The sequence below is a fragment of the Diceros bicornis genome (genome assembly GCF_020826845.1).
Source record: "Diceros bicornis minor isolate mBicDic1 chromosome 13 unlocalized genomic scaffold, mDicBic1.mat.cur SUPER_13_unloc_1, whole genome shotgun sequence".
NCBI lineage: Eukaryota > Metazoa > Chordata > Mammalia > Perissodactyla > Rhinocerotidae > Diceros > Diceros bicornis.
The window spans coordinates 22,257,062-22,271,338 of record NW_026690866.1 but is presented as its reverse complement, the minus strand read 5'-3'; the positions used below and the strand labels follow the sequence as shown (position 1 = coordinate 22,271,338).

The 14,277-nt window shown below is 42.1% G+C and overlaps 2 long non-coding RNA genes across 3 annotated transcripts in view; one reads left to right on the top strand and one right to left on the bottom strand.

Moving 5' to 3' along the window:
• Window positions 1–1,949: 1,949 nt before the first annotated feature.
• LOC131401765 (uncharacterized) overlaps window positions 1,950–14,277 on the bottom strand; it is a 47,598-nt gene continuing 35,270 nt past the window's right edge. The window contains exons 1-3 of one of the 2 annotated variants that reach the window (XR_009217945.1): window positions 3,727–3,791; window positions 3,445–3,630; window positions 1,950–2,009 (exon numbers count right to left, since the gene is read on the bottom strand). This is a non-coding gene — a long non-coding RNA (uncharacterized LOC131401765). Of the gene's footprint in view, window positions 2,010–3,444; window positions 3,631–3,726; window positions 3,792–14,277 lie in introns of those variants that run through there. The other variant, XR_009217946.1, reaches the window with a different exon arrangement.
• Window positions 4,080–14,277, top strand: part of LOC131401764 (uncharacterized) — a 47,598-nt gene continuing 37,400 nt past the window's right edge. The window contains exon 1 of the long non-coding RNA XR_009217944.1: window positions 4,080–4,123. This is a non-coding gene — a long non-coding RNA (uncharacterized LOC131401764). The remainder of the gene's footprint in view (window positions 4,124–14,277) is intronic.

Sequence of the window (14,277 nt, the reverse complement as noted above, 5' to 3'; positions counted from 1 at the left end):
TTGGATCCCAGGCGTGCACTGACATGCTGGCTCTCCGGCCATGCTGACATCGCGTCCCAAATACAGCAACTAGAAGGATGTGCAACTATGACATACAACTATCTACTGGGGCTTTGCGGGAAAAATAAATAAATAAATGAAATTATTAAAAAAATGAATATCTTTACTCTTACAATAATAGCTATATTTTTGAAAGGCACCAGTGGATTATAAAATAAAGTACTTGACCAATGTTGTATCCACATTTTCACTCCAGGGGAAACACAACTTTCGTGTGTAATGCAGGGCTGCTGCTTTATTGTTCTCTCCTTTCAAGATATTTTATTACTTGTAAAACATAATAGGATTAATAGTGATATATGAGTAACAATATAAACTTACAAACAGCAAAAAGATACTATTTTAGTGTCATAACTTTATGTACTGTAACAAACAGTAATATTTTCATAGTGTAATATCTTGATTGATCATAATTTTTTCCTGGCTCATTTTTATGCTAATTCATATATTAGATTACCAAATTTATATTTTTATGATCTTTATTTTCAATCAATATAATTGAAGGGACATCAGTTGTTCTTGGTAAGTGAAAGTTCAGAAAAAATTTTTGATAATGTATAAGTTTGAGAAGGATCTTTCTGATTTTTAAAAGAGAAGTCAGGCCTGGCCCTGTGGCTTAGTGGTTAACTGCGCGCGCTCCGCTGCTGGCAGCCCGGGGTTCGGATCCCGGGCACGCACTGACGCACCACTTCTCCGGCCATCCTGAGGCCATGTCCCACATACATCAAGGATGTGCAGCTATGACATACAGCTATCTACTGGAGCTTTGGGGGAAAAATAAATAAATAAAATTATAAAATATAAAAGAGAAGTCATTTAATATTTGGAAAAGTTCTCAAAAATCATCAAATTCTTTAATTTTACAGTAAGGAATACTACATTCCAGAGAGCCTAAGTACATTGTCACACACTAACCAGAAACAGACCTGGGCCTAGAACTCAGGTCTGAGTCACCTGACTTCTACTGGACCACACTCAAGGGAGCACCCCCTCTTCTTACTGGTAATTTCTAATATTAAGTTATTTTCAAAAGCACAGTTGAGAGAAATTGTACATAAATAAAACATGATTTTATATAAAAAAGTAGCAATTGCGACCCACAATTTCTATTCCATATGAGTGTTTACTTTCTTGTAGGTTTCTTGTTTTTAATACTAAGTCCATTTTGGTAACAAGAAAAAAGACATAATGTTTAGTTTCTTTAGTAACATAAAAAAAGCTTCTGTGGAAATTAAAAAGACATAACTAATGTCTCGTCTACTAAAGCAACTGAAGAGTATTATTTGATTTTAGGAAAGCACTGAGAGATTTTTTTAAAAATCATATCCACGTGACTATTAGTCCAGCCAGGCACATCTCCACATGACATCTCCTAGAGTGTGCAGTTTTCTGCTGGATCCAGCTATTGTCAGGCCCAATGCTCTGGCTGAGTAGAGAATGATGCCGCTTCTGAAAAGCATGTGCTCAGTTCCACTTCAAGGTTGATTGATGGAGAGACTAGGAAAGGAAAAGATGAAAATATAACCCTAACCAATGATGTAAAACACAAGATATGAACAGCCGTTAAAAGAATTCTCTATGAAATTGATCAATTCTACTATCACTACACCGGGCTATTTCCTATCAGTAATTTGACACATAAACAAATAGAATACTGTATTTAATGATATCAGTTCTTTTAGTTGTGTGCTTTTCCTTTTAAAACTACATATGCTTATATGTGTTTGCTTTATTTTCAGGTGGTGTCACCGTGTCAAGGCCTCGCGGGCAGGTGGGGCCTTCACTGAGGACCCCCAAGGCCCCCCCTAGGCCCAGTGGTTGTGCATGTGCCCTTGACCTCATGGGTTAAACCCAAGGCCACAGGGCTCCCATAGTGGCCAGAGAAAGAAGGGTCCATGAGAGAGGTATGCTAGGGGCGCAGGCTGTGCCAACTTCCTCTTCTCAGGTCCCTGAGAGAGAGACAGAGAGAGAGAGAGTGAGAGAACCAGAGAGATCCCTGACCTCTGCATTGTTGCCTCCACTGTTAGTGCCTTGTCACACACCATCCTCCTTCCCCCAGCATCCCCATGCCACCCCTGGGAAGGCACCACCACTGGGAGGCCTGTTCCTGGTCACCGCCCTGCTGTCCCTTCAGGACCAGAACCTAGTACAGGGGAGTTGGTTCAGACAAATATTTACATGTCCCTCTCCATGAGAATTGTCTTCTGCCAGTCTCACATCCCAAACCCCACCCCCAACATCCTCCTTTGTCTTATCTGAAGATAGTATTTAAGAGGAGCATCTCTGCCATTCTTTTGAGAGACTCCATTTCTCACGTGTCTCCCATGTATACATGTTATGAGCCCAATTTAATCAGGCATGGATTCTTTTACTTGCCTATTTGCATCAGGAACATAATTACTAGTTAGATAATTAATTAGAGAATATTCATTGTGAATGAAAGATGTCATTTCTAATAACATAATGGAATTCCTTGAGGCTTTATTCTTGGCACATGTGTAGGATTAAGTCAGGACACACTGTGAGAGTGATAAATAAGTTCTGTATATTTTTCTTCTTCAAGTCCATGGATTTCAGCCACAGTTCATACCCATCTACTTTGCAACAATGAAAAACAATTAAACAATGACCTTGAATATTTTGCCCTCAGATTCATTAGTCTTTAAAGTATTAATTGAACAATTTAAATCTAGATGAGTGAAAGACTATGGAGACTTCTAGAATGTGACGTTAGGTCCTGTAGAATTGAAGAATTGTTTTTATAAAACATTTCTATTCCTTCTTATACCTTGACAATAATGTTACTCTGAATCTCTTTTAAAGAGGATAATGGCAGATTTACTTTAATTTGCACCCTTTTTAAGTACATTTACCTAATATGTCTCAGTCTCTTGAAAACTTTTATCTTTAGCTCAACCTTCATTTAAATCACCAGACCTATTTGATGAAGGCGACATGAACATTTACTCGAAAACTCCTCAGAAAATTACTAATTTAATCTGTACTTTGGACGATCCATTGTAAAACTCAAACTGGATTTACCAGGCCCCTCAAACGGCTCATAACTCTGTGTTTGTACATTTATCTGGGAAGATACTATCTGAAGGTAATTGTCCTTCCCAAATGTTTTCTTTAACTCAATCAGCAATACTTTCAAAGTTTTAATGAAAATGTGGTCAATTTGGTGAAATCCAAGTGACTTTTTTGTTTTTGCATGCCAATGAGATTAAGAAAATGAGTATTTTAATTATTGTTATTGATTTTAAAAATCAAAGATGAAGAAAACAAACTTCTTTGTCCAAAGACATTTCTGAAAATGAAATCGTCTGAATAACTGACAGCTAGCCCCCTGTTTTAACCACTAAACCATAAGAAATGTAATACCGTGGGCAAACACTTGAGCGTTGTCACCTGCAGGAGTCCCCAGCGCTGTTGCCCCATCAGGGCCATGGATCAGGGGAAGGAGCCAGTGGAGGGGAGTCAGCTGTGCCCTCAGCATCCTTCCTTCCTTGGTCAGAACCCAGTCCCAGCTGCTCCCTGTCTCATCTTCTGGGGAAGCAGAGAATTCTTCTGGAGACACAACACACTGGGTGTTAAGGATGTCATCGTTCTTTTATAAACAGATGTTAGATCGTGTAACGGGCTTCTCAGGACAGGAGAAGCCACCTCAAGGGAAGGCAGAACTTCTCCAGGAGCTGAAGGTCATCCAGGGAGAGCAGAGTCAAGGGCTGCACAGCATGAGCGCACTCCTGCTCTCCATATCATGGACACCTCGGTCCCCAATCCCCGACACCCCTCCCAGTGCCCCCGCCAAGGGTTCCTATTGTATCCTCAGAGTCCCGCATAAGCGCATGACCAGTGCTCAGAGTGGCAGAGGGGCCGGCGAGCTGGAGATCCCCGGGGCGCATGCACTGGGGGCAGAGACCCTGATGCGGAAGTGGTGGCCACTGGAGTTTGTGGGGGGGGTGCTCGGGCAGATTCTGGATCCTTCCTCCAGGATTTTCAGCGCGGGGAGCTTTCATTTCTGCAGTGTGGAGGAACACTGGGCAGGAGCGGCGGCGAGGTAGGCGGTGGGCAGTGGGCTCGGCGTGGAGAGCTCCACCACATATGGCGGGAGCGCGGTGTCTGGGGCGGCAGATGGGACCGGGGGCTGAGGCTGCTGGCTGGCTGCTTCAGGTGGGGGAGCCCAACCTCTGTCCCTTGGAGGAGCAGAAGAGGGCCGCTTGGCCAGCCTGTCCCTGTGCCTTGGTGGGTCCCCACCTCAGCGGGGACTCACCTTGGCAGGGCCTCCTGCCCACCCATCCGAGGTGCAGGGGGCGGCAGGGAGTCGCCTGCCTTGAGTGCCCGCCCTTGAATTCGCGCCACCCGAGACCCTGTCTAGGCCAGGTCGCGACATCTCTGGGTGAACGCTTTCCTTCGGAAGAGGGCCTGTGGTCAGCGCTCCTCTGCCTGACTCTGCTCAGGCTATTGGGCTCCTCATTGCCTTCATTAAACAAATGAACGGTTCCTACATCCTTGAGACCATCTTTATAGAAAAGCCTGATCGCATTCGCGGTTTCTGATAATTGAGTGTATATTTGCAAGGTGAACTTTGAAGTCTGTGAATTGTTGTAAACTGCATTTAATGAAAGGAGATTTAAACAATCTTTGGTGCAAATTGTGTACCTTCCTAATACTAACTCACCTTCTGTTAACATAGACTGATGACTGATCAATTGATGACTGACATAATGTGAATGGAATTTTGGTTACAGTTGAAAAGATTTTCTTGGCAGTTGGTGCTAAAACTAAAATCGGATAAAGAGGAGGATTTTGGAAGTTGTATATAGTGTCTGTTTTGTCCCCGTACCCATTTAGAATTGTAAGAATTTAGATTTGGAAAGCCCATAGGACAAGAAGTTTGAAATTTTGATTTGACTGACAATGGGAAAGGTCAAAAGGTCAAATATGGTAGAATTTCATTTATATAATATTCTAGAAAAGATAAACCATAGGGAAAGGCAACAGATCGTTAGTTGTCATTAGTTTTCATATTTAGTTAATCATTTAATTTAATAGTTTAATCATTAGTTTTAATATTTCTTATTAAAAAAATACATGTTAATGATAGCATCCTAATTATGCTTTTGGATGATACCAGAAGTTAATAACCTATTAAATTCTGCAGTAGGAAGAAATGACATGTTGGTTTTTGGTGTCTTTGAAGTGTAAGTATTGGCGGTAATGAAACTTTTAAATGAGCTTTTTTGGATTCTGAACTACTGATATTTTTACTAGATCGTGTTGGACATGGCGTGTTACAAGTTTCAAAAGGCTCTTTAAATTATTGTAGCAGGCTGAAGCTATTAAATTATAATGTAAGCTCTTTATAGATGAAACAGGCAAAAATACAAAAAGCCATTCATCGATTTATCTTTGTTAAAAAAATCAAGTAAATCTTACCATATACATGAATGACTTTTGGCTAGACAGACCTGAACTTGACAAGATGGACTCATTGGTATGGGGAACTTCTTTTGGAATGTTAAAATGGGAGAGGATATATAAATTTTACCTGAGGGTGACCCAAGTCGTTATGGCAGGTTTAGTTGCTTTTACACTCTTTCTGAGTTATGATCTTGATTAAAAACCTGGTCATAGACATTCCAAGACATTTGGACCATTTTATGTATCAATATATTAAGATGTCTTATTTCTCTGATACTTTCTGATTTCAGGGTGTCTGGGAAAAACAGTTTCTCAACATAGGTACTTTGGAATATAATTTTTGATTGTTGACTTATTGAATCATAGAATTGTTGAGTTGGAAATAATTTTAGTGGTTTAGAGCCTAACCTCTTCAATTTCTAGGAAATGGAAAGTGAGGTTTCTTGAGTTAAGTCGTCCACAGTCAGACTGATGCTTTAGTGGCAGAGTTGGAACTAAATGCTCAGATGCTTGTCTCCAGATTCCTACTACAGTGCTCTCTGTGCTACATACTATTAAGTAGACAAACCAATGAGTTACCTTCTCCTATCATATACGTAGCCAGCAGGGTCGATTATTTCCCATATGCATTTCTTTCCTTTCTTTTTTAAATAACTACTAACCACAATTAATTTATTCCCCTGTCATGTTTAATGACTATCCTTCTGTGTGTCTCCTCGAGCACACGTGTGGACTCGCTAGAATGGACACCTGCCTGTGATTGGATTGTTGGGCCAGAGGCTGATGTGCATCTGCATCTTGACGAGCTGCAGCCAAATCATCCTCTGAAGTTTTAACAATTTGCATTCCCTCCAACATTGTTTGAGTCATCCTTGCCCTGGGAATTGTCAGATCGGCATTGTCAGATTTTTAAAATTTTGCCATTCTGAAGGGTGAGAAATGAAGTATTTGTTTTCCTCTTTGTACAACTGTTTTGACAAACGCATAGAGCTGTGCAACTACCAAAATTGAGATATGGAACAGTTCCAGCACCCAGAACTCCCTTGAGCTGCTCTTTTGTAGTCAACTCTTCCCCCAACCTTAACCCCTGGTGGCTAATGATCTCTTGTCTTTCTCTATGGTTTGTCTTTTCTGGAATATCATATAAATGGGATCCTACAGTATTTGGCCTTTTGAGACTGGTTTCTTTCATTTAGCATGATACATTTATTTGAGTGTTCATCCATGTTGTTGACTGTATCAGCAGTTCCTTCTGTTTTATTGCTGAATGTAGTATCCATTGTATGAATTTACCACTGTTTATCCATCCATCAGTTGAAGGACATGTGAGTTATTTTCAGTTTTGTCTTTTTGACTATGAATAAAGCTGCTATAAATCTTTATGATTTGAGAAGGCAAACAAGTTTTTGTATGAACATGTCTTCTTCTCCTGGGTAAGCACATAGAAGTGGAATTGCTGGGTCATATGGTATGTGCATGTTTAACTTTATTTTTAAAAACTCTTTGTGGTAACAAAGTCATGGCCCGCAAAGATGTCCTAATCCCTGGAACCTGGGAATACATTAGTTTACTTGGCAAAAGTGAATTAAATTTGCAGACGGAATTAAGGTTGCTGATCAACTGACTTTAAAATAGGGAGATTATCCTGGATTATCCAGGTGGGCCCAGTGCATCACAAAGGCCCTTAAAAGGGAAAGAGAAGCAGTAGAGTAGAGAAAAAGATAGAACAAGGGAAGCAGGGTGAGAGAGATGTCGAGTTCTTGGTTTTGAGGGTGGAGGAGGGGGGCCATAGGGTAAGGAATGTGGTGGTCTCTAGAAGCTTGAAAAGGCTAGGAAATGGATTAAGCTTTAAAGTCCCCCAAAAAGAACCTAGCTCTGCCAACACCTTGATTATAACCCAAAGAGACCCGTGTCAGACTGCTAACCTACAGAACTGTAAAACGATAAATCTGAGTTGATTTAAGCCATGAAATTTGTGCTGATTTGTTACAGCAGCATAACAAACTCCACTTTAAAACTGTTTTCCAAACAGGCTGAAGCACTTTGTGTTCCCACCAGCAATGTAGGAGTGTTCCAGTTACTTTCCGTCCTCATTAACACCTGGTATGGTCAACCTCTTTAATTCTAGTCATTCCAGTATGTACATAGCAGGATCTCAATGTGGTTTTTATGTGCTTTTTCTCGTGATTAACGACCTTGAACATCTTTTCATGTGCTTTTTTGCCATCTGTGCATCTTCTTTGGTGAAGTGTCCAAATCTGTGCCCATTTTAAACTGGGATTTTCTTATTGCCGAGTTTTGAGAGTTCTTTATAGTCCTGTCAGATATGTGATTTGCAAAGGTCTTCTCCCAGTCTGTGGCTTGCCTTCTCCAGCCTCCCACGAGTGTTTTTGTAACGTCTGTGTAACTTAACTCGAGAGGTTTCACATGACCTTATCTTCCTTCAGTGGGAAACAGAGTGAAGTTGGAGCACCTGAGTCCAATCAGACCTTGATCAGAGTTGGATCTGGGTCTCAGTTTTAGTAAACCCAGGCCTTCCACTTTCCCCCTGTTCCTGTTTGCGGTGCTCCCCTCCCCCACACAGGGATCTGGTCCTAAGTCTGGTAGATCTCTGTCTCCTCAGGTTTGGGAGCCCACAGAAAACCTAGCTACGCCCATCAGACATCTCCGTGTAGCTCTCCAGCCTCCTACCTTACATTGTTCACAATATGGCAAATTCCCGGAAGGTCACACTAGCAGTATGTTTGACTTAGGCCACTTCCACCACTTCTGGAGGTTTCGCTTTGCTTTGTGGAAGCTTTTGGCCTATTTCCCCAGATACCTATGTGGCCCCAAAACTTAACACAGGTGCTGTGAGGAAGAGCAGTTGTGTGTCTGAGAGCCATTCCTCAAAATAACTTCCTACCCCATCTCTCTTCCTTCCAGCTCTAAAGGATTACATTCCTAAGCAAGGTTTTGAATGTAATACCATGTCGGTCCTTGAGAAGGAATCTCACATTACCTTGAGAGGGAACTTTCTGATCCCAGCTTCTAAGTAGATCCCTAGAAACAAGGTTGCATATGAGTGGAAATCATTACTACAACTGAGCTGAACTATGAATAACACCTATTCCTGAAAATAACTTCGTGCCAGTCTCTCTTCCTTCCAGATCATAAGGCCCACCTTCCTCAACCTCGTTTGGAACATATTGCCATTTCCGGCCTTGAAAAGGAACCACATATTCCTTTAAGAAGGCACTTTCTGATCACTGCTTCTAAGTATATGTCCAGGAACAAGATTCTCTGTAAGTGGCAATCGTTAGTACAACTGAGCTATTCTATGAATAGCATCAATTCCTGGAAAAAAACTTCATGCTCAATCTCTCTTACTTCCAGCTCGTAAGTACCACCTTCCTCGACCAAGTTTGGAACATATTGCTGTTTCAGGCCTTCAGAAGGAATTTCACATTTCTTTGAGAAGTCACTTTCTGATCCTGGGGTTATCTAGATGTCTAGGAACAAGTTTGTATATGAGTGGCAATCATTACTACACCTGAGTTAATCCATGTGTAAAACTCCTTCATGAAACTGTCATTGTGCCCAGTCTCTCTTCCTTCCATCCAGTAAGGATCACAAACCTAAGCCAGGTTTGGAACATATTGTGATTTGGGGCCCTGAGAAGGAATGTCACATTCCTTTGCAAAGGCCCTTTGTGTGCCTGACCTGTATGTAGATTACTATGAACAAGTTTGCATATGAGTGGCAATCATGACTACAGGAGCTAAAGTATGTATAACAGCCATCCCTGGAAATCACTTTGTGCCTAATCTCTCTTCCTTTATCTCATCAGAATCGGCTTGCTCAACCATTTTTGGAACATTATGCTACTTGGGGCCTTGAGAAGGAACCTCATAGGGTCCAGCACCATGGTGTAGTGGTTAAGTGTGCACCCTCTGTTGCTGGTGGCCCAGGTTTGGATACCGGGCACACACCGACACACAACTTGTCTGACCATGCTATGGTGGCATCCCACATCAAGTGGAGGAAGATCGCGATGGATGTTAGGTCTGGGACAGCCTTGCTCAGCAATTACAGGAGGATTGGCATGGCCGTTCACTCAGGGCTGATCTTACTCACAAAGAAAAAAGAGAAGAAACCACATATTCCTTTCAGAAGGAAGCTTCTTATCCCGGCTTCTAAGTAGAAGTCTAGGAACAAGTTTGTATATGTTTGGCAATTATTGATACAGCTGAGCTAAACTGTCACTAACAGCCATTCCTGGAAATTACTTCATGCCCAAACTCTCTTCATTCCGGCTCATAAGGACCATCTTCATCAACCAGGTTTGGAACATAGTGTCCTCTCAGGTCTTTCACATTCTTTTGAGAACAGATTCTCTGATACCAGCTTCTAAGTAGATATCTAGGAACAAGTTTGTATAGGCGTGACTGTCATTACTGGGGCTGACAATGTTGATACAACACCCATTCCTGGAAATCACTTTGTGCCTAATCTCTCTTCCTTTCATCTCGTAAGGATCACAAACCTAAACCAGATTTGGACCATAATGCCATTTTGGTCCTTAAGAAGGAGTCTCACATTGTTTTCAGAAGGAATGTTCTGATCCTGGCTTTTATGTAGATGTCTAGGAAGAAGTTTGTATATGATTGGCAATCATTACTACAGTTGAGGTAAACTTCATATAGCACCCATTCCGGGAAGTAACTTTGTGCCTAATCTCTCTTCCTTCCCTCTCATAAAGATCACAAACCTAAACCAGATTTCGAAGATATTGTCATTTCGCACCTGGACAACAAATCTCACATTCCCTTGAGAAGGCACTTTTAAAAAGTGTATAACACCTAATCCCTGAAATAACTTTGTGCATAATCTCTCTTCCTCCCATGTTGTAAAGATCACTTTCCTCACCCAGGTTTGGAACATAATGCCATTTCTGGACCTGAGAATTAATCTCACTTTCCCTTGAGAAGGAAATTTCTGATGCAGGCTTCTAAGTAGAAGTCCATGGACAAGTTTCTATATGAGTGACACTCATTCCTAGAGCTTCACAGAAGTATGAGTAACGCCCATTCCTGGAAATAAATTTGTGCCTAACCTCTCTTCTTTCCATCTTGTAATGGTGAAAAACCTGAACCCAGTTTGGAGCATAATGCCATTTTGTGCCCTGAGAATGAATCTCATACTCCTTTGCTAAGGCACTTTCTCAACCCCCTTGTAAGTAACAGTCTGGGAACAAGTAGCTATATGAGTGGTAATCATTACTACAACTGAGCTAACCTATGCATATCACCTGTCTCTGGACATGACTTCGTGCCCAATCTCCCTTCCTTCCAGCTGCTACAAATCTCCTTCCAAAAGCAGGTTTATAAACAGTGCCATGTAGGGCCTTGAGGCAGGATCACTCTCAAATGCCTTGGAGAACACAATTTCTTTTCCGGGTTTGAATGTAGATGATATGAAACACCTTGGTATCTGAGAGGCATTCATTACTACAGCTGAGTTGAACTATGTATTACAACCATTCCTGATAGTAACTTCATGCCCAATGTGTCTTCCTTCCAGCTCCTAAGGATCGCCTTCCCAAAGCAGGTTTTGCACAGGGCCATGTAGGGCCTTGAGAGAGAATCTCGCGCACATGCCTTAGAGAAGGAACTTTCTTATCCCGGTTTGTAAGTTGATGGTAAGAAACATCTTTCTGAGTGGCATAACTACTACAGCTGAGCTAAACCATGCATAGCACCAGTTCCTGGAACAAAGTTCAGGCCCAATATCCCTTCCTTCCGGTACATGAGGATTGCCTTATGAAGGAGGGTATGGAATGAGGACCATGTAGTGCCTTGAGACACTCTGACTCACAAGCCATAGAGAGCACACTTACTGATAGCGGATTCTAAGTTGATGGTTAGGATCATGTTTGTATCTGAGTGGCAAGAATTGCTACAGCTGAGCTAAACTAAGTATAACACTCATTCCTGGAAATGACTAAGTGCCCAATCTCCCTTCCTTCCAACTCCTAAGGATCGCCTTCTCAAAACAGGTTTGGAAACAGGACTGTGTATTGTCTTGAGACAGCATCTCACTCATAAGCCATTGACAGCACGTTTTCTCGTACTACATTCTAAGTAGATGGCTAGAAGCATGTTTGTATCTGAGTGGCAGGCATTATTACAGCTGAGCTAAAGTAAGTATAACTCCCATTCCTGGAAATTACTCTCTGCCCAATCTCCCTTCCTTCCAGCTCCAAAGGGTCACCTTCCCAAAGCAGGTATGGAAACAGGGCTGTGTAGGGCCTTGACACATGATCACTCTCAAATGCCTTAGGGAACGGAATTTCTTATCCTGGGTTGGAAGTAGATGGTTAGAAACATCTTTGTTTGTGAGTGGCAATCATTACTACAGCTGAGTAAAACTATGTATATGACCCATTCCTGGAAACAACTTGGTGCCCAATCTCCCTTTCTCCCAGCTCCTAAAGATCGCCACCCAAAACCAGGTTGTGCACAGGGCCATGGAGGGATTTCACACACATGTCTTAGGCAAGGCACTTTCTTATCTCGGCTTGTAAGTAGATGGAAAGAAACATCTTTCTATCTGAGTGGTAATCACTACTAAAGCTGAGTTAAACTATGTATAACTCCCATTCCTGGAAAAAACTTCTTGCCAGATCTCCCTTCCTTCCAGCGCATAAGGATCGCCTTGGCAAGCAGGTTTACACAGGCCCATGAAGGGCCTTGGGAGACAATCTCACTCACATGATTTAGAGGAGGCACTTTTTTATCCCGGCTTGTATTTAGATGGTAAGAGACATCCTTGTTTCTGAGTGGCAATCACTACTACAACTCGGATAAACTATGTATAGAACCCATTCCTGGAAGTAACTTCATGCTCCATCTCTCTTCCTTCCCACTCCTAAAGATCACCTTCCCAAAAAGGTTTTCCACAGGCCCACATAGGGCCTTCAGAGAGAATCTCACTCACATGCCTTAGAGAGGGCACTTTCTTATCCTGGAAAGTAAGTAGCTGTTATCAAACATCTTTCTATCTTTGTGGCAATCACTACTAGAGCTGAGTGAAATGATGGATACCAGCCATTCCTGGAAGTAACTTCATGCCCAATCTCCTTTCCTTGCAGCTCCTAAAGATTGCCTTCCCAAGGAAAGTTGTGCACAGCGCCATGTAGGGCCTTGAGACAGAATCTCAGTCTAATTCCTTAGAGAAGGCACTTTCTTATCCTGGCTTGTGAGAAGATGGTAAGAAACATCTTGGTATCTGAGGGGCAATCACTACTACAGCTGAGTTAAACTATGGATAACGTCCATTCCTGGAAGTACCTTCATGCCCCATCTTCCTTCCTTCCACCTGCTAATGATCACCTTCTGAAAGGAGGTTTGGAAACAGGGCCGTGGAGTTCCTAGAGACAGGAACACTCTCAAATTCCTTAGAGAACACACTATCTTCTCTCAGTTTGTAAGTTGACAGAAAGAAACATCTTTGTATCCAAGTGTGAATCATTACTAGCTTTCGGGTTAAGGTTCGTGTTAGAGTTTGTGTTAGGGATCGGGTTAGGTTTAGGGTTAGGATTAGGGTTCGGGTTGGGCTGTGGTTAGGGTTAAGGTTAGGCTTAGGGTTCAGGTTAGGTTTTGTGTACTGGTTTGGTTTAGGTTTAGGGCTAGGATTGGGATCAGGATTAGGTTTAGGTTTAGCTTTTGGGTTCGGGTTTGGGTTAGGGTTATTGTTAGGGTTACTGTCAAGGTTATGGTTGGGTTCCACTTAGGGTTAGGGTCAGGGTGTGGGTTAGAGTTCAGGCTGGTTTATGGTTAGGGTTGCATTTAGGATTTGGGTTAATGTTAGACTTAGGATTCTGGTTAGTGTTAGGGCTGGGTTAGAGTTAGGGTTCAGGTTTGAGTTAGGGTTAGGCTTAGGGTAAGTGTTACTGCTTGCTTAGAATTAGGGTTATCGTTGCCTTCCCATTAGGGTTAAGGTTTGGTTATTGTTAGTTTTCAGGTTATGGTTAGGGTTATGGTTCTGGTTAGGGTTTACTTTAGTGTTAGTGTTAGGGTTAGGGTTGGGGTTAGGGTTAGGGTTCTGGTTAGGGTTAGAGTTAGGGTGCTTGTACTGCTTTGGTTAGGTTTAGGGTTAGAGTTAGCCTTCAGGTCAGTGGTCGGGTTAGCTTTAGTTTAAGGTTAGTGCTAGGGTTCAGGTTAGGGTTAGGGTTAGGTTTAGTGGTCTGGTTAGTGTTGTAGTTAGAGTTAGGATTACGGTGAGGGTTAGGGTGAGGGTTAGGGTTAGGTTCTGTTCAGTCTTCAGGTTAGGGTTAGGGTTAGGGATCGGTTTATGGTACGAGTTAGGGTTAGGCTTCGAGTTAGGGTTAGGGTTAGGTTACTGGTCTGGTTAGTGTTGGAGTTAGAGTTAGGATTGTGGTTATGGTTAGGGTTAGGTTCTGGTCAGTCTTCAGGTTAGGTTTAGGGTTAGGGATCAGTTTATGGTACGAGTTAGGGTTAGGCTTCGTGTTAGGCTTAGGGTTAGGTTTAGGGGTATGTTTGGTTTTGTGTTCTAGTTAGGGATAGAATTTGGGTTATGGTTAGGGGTCTGGTTCTGGTTCAGATTAAATTTAGCGTTAGTGTTCATGTTGGGGTTAGGGTTCGAGTTCGGGTTAGTGTTAGCATTAGGGTTGGGTTTCAGGTTAGGGTGAGGATTAGGGTTAGGTTTCTGGACAGAGTTAGGGTTAGGGTTACTGTTATGGTTAGTCTTAGCCTCTGTTTCGGTTACAGTTAGGTTTAAGTTTAGGGT